Raw genomic sequence first — 2,755 nt, forward strand, 5'->3', positions numbered from 1 at the left:
AGTCACAGCCAGCCAGAGGATGATGTGAGGTTTTCCATTGAGAAATGCTTCTACGTTGATAATTGTCTGCAAAGCCTCTCCTCACCTGACCAGGCCAGAACCCTGATAGATAAGTTAAGGAAGACTTTAGCCTCAGGTGGATTTGAACTCCGACAGTGGGCCAGCAATAAGCCGGATGTCATCAGTCACCTACCCGAAGAAGCTCGATCAGACAATCTGGAACTCTGGCTAGCTCATGACCGAATAGATAACCCTGAATCTGCTCTTGGCCTCAGCTGGCACTGTTCAACAGATGAGCTGAGATACAAACATCGCCCTGTGGATTATGATGCTCCTACCATGCGGAACATCTACAAGGTTTAGCCAGCCAATATGACCCTCTCGGCTTTATTCTGCCATACACCACCCGTGCCAAAATATTAGTGAGACAACTATGGGACAAACACAGAGACTGGGACGACCCCCAGCTGCCGCAGGATTTGCTACAGGCCTGGAGGGATTGGGAAGGAGAGTTAAAATTCCTGCCGAGGATCACGTTCCCCCGAGCATACGTACCTCCTGCCATGGATGAGAGAAGAATAACTCATGAGATACATGTGTTTCTCTGATGCCTCGGAACAATCCTATGGAGCTGTCGCTTACCTGAGGACAGTTGATACTCAGGGTCAGCCTTATCTCTCCTTTATTGTAGCCCGTTCAAGAATTGCACCTAAACGACTGCACTCAATGCCCAGACTGGAGCTCTGTGCTGCCCTCACAGGAGCCCAACTCAGTAGATTGTTAGAACGAGAGCTTACCCTGCCAATCAGCCGAACTACCCTCTGGACCGATTCAACCACGGTCTTGTCCTGGTTACACTCTGAGTCATGTCGATTTAAAGTTTTCGTTGGCACTCGAGTGGCAGAAATTCAGGAGCTCACTGATCGACTTTCATGGCGATATGTTGACTCAGCGAAAAAACCCCTGCTGATGACCTCACCAGAGGTAAGAAGCTAGAAGAACTGGCTGAGCCTAACCGATGGAGCCATGGGCCACCCTTTCTTCTTCAAAGCCCAGACAAATGGCCGACCCCACCAACAAAAGTAATAGACGAGTGTCACACAGAACTTCGCAAGTCTATATTCTGTGGAGTCACTACGACCATACCTGACAAGGAGCCTTACCTACCAGATGTGCATCAGTACACCACTTGGAGGGAACTTTTGGAGGCAACCGTACAGAAGCTTCAAGGGGCGGCAAGTAACAGCAGAGCTCTGAGCGCTGATGACTACAGTACAGCCGAGATTTTTATCCTAAGAAGGGCACAACAGGATAGCTTCACAGAGGAGTTCAGCCTACTGCGAAATGGGAAAACAGTTCAACGTAATAGCCGTCTACTTACGCTGTCTCCAGAGCTGGACAAGACAGATGAACTCATTAAGGTTGGTGGCAGATTGAGAACAATCTGAAGACTTAGACCCAGCTGCTGTGCATCCCATTATTCTGGATCACCACCATCCCACCACTAAGCTTTTGATCCAAGACTACGATTCTCGACTCGGCCACCCCGGCCCTGAGAGAGTGTTTGCAGAGATCCGCCGCAAGTTTTGGATCTTACGAGGTCGAGAGGCAATTCGACGATATCAGCATACCTGCACAGACTGTAGACGATGGAAATCAAACCCTCAAATTCCTAAGATGGCAGACTTACCTATAGCACGCCTACGCCTTTATAAGCCAGCATTTTACTCGACGGGGATGGACTGTTTCGGGCCCTTTGTAGTTAAGGTGGGCAGGCGGACCGAGAAGATGTGGGGAATCATATTTAAATGCCTTACAACCAGATGTGTACATCTAGAGATCCTCACCAGTATGAATGCCGACTCCTTCTTAATGGCCTTGAGGAGGTTCATCGCCAGAAGAGGGACACCAGCTGAGTTGTTCTCCGACCAGGGAACAAATTTCCGGGGAGGAGAAAGAGAGATACGAGAGGCTCTTGCGGAACTGTCTCCAGAACTCCAACTCCAGTTTGCCAAACATAAGATACATTTTCACTTCAACCCACCTGGCGCACCCCACTTCGGCGGAACGTGGGAGAGGGAAATTCGCTCTGTGAAAACGGCACTTTACAGAGTAGTAGGAAGTCAAGCTGTCACGGAGGAAGTGCTCCATACTGTTCTCCTGGAAGTAGAAGGCATGTTGAATGCTAAACCATTGGGATATGTATCCTCTAACCCTAAGGACCTTGATCCGGTGACTCCAAATTTTCTTCTGATGGGGCGGCGGGATGGATCCCTGCCCCAAGCAGTGTACCCCAAATCTGAACTCCTGAGCAGACGCCGATGGAGACATTCCCAAATTCTGGCTGACCAGTTCTGGTCTAGTTTCATTAAGAACTATCTCCCAAGTCTACAGTCCCGCCAGAAATGGTATTCCACCTCTACAGATATATCCCTAGGATCTGTAGTACTGATGATGGACCCTCAACTGCCGAGAGCGCACTGGCCTATAGGACGTGTCACCAAAGTTTACCCCAGTGTTGATGGACATGTAAGGACAGTGGACGTAAAGATCAATGACAGAACCTACACTAGACCGGTAGCCAGGCTGATTGTTCTATCAGAGGTTCAAAATGAAGATAGGAACTGTTCACAGCTATTGAACTAAGTACTTATTCAGGAACAAATGTGCTCCACACATTTGGGGGCGGCTGTAAAACAGATGCTGATTTAAAAACTAAGCAAGATGCAGAGATGGGAATGTATAAAGATGAGAT

This window comes from Cyprinus carpio, chromosome A4, assembly GCF_018340385.1.
Source record: "Cyprinus carpio isolate SPL01 chromosome A4, ASM1834038v1, whole genome shotgun sequence".
Lineage (NCBI taxonomy): Eukaryota > Metazoa > Chordata > Actinopteri > Cypriniformes > Cyprinidae > Cyprinus > Cyprinus carpio.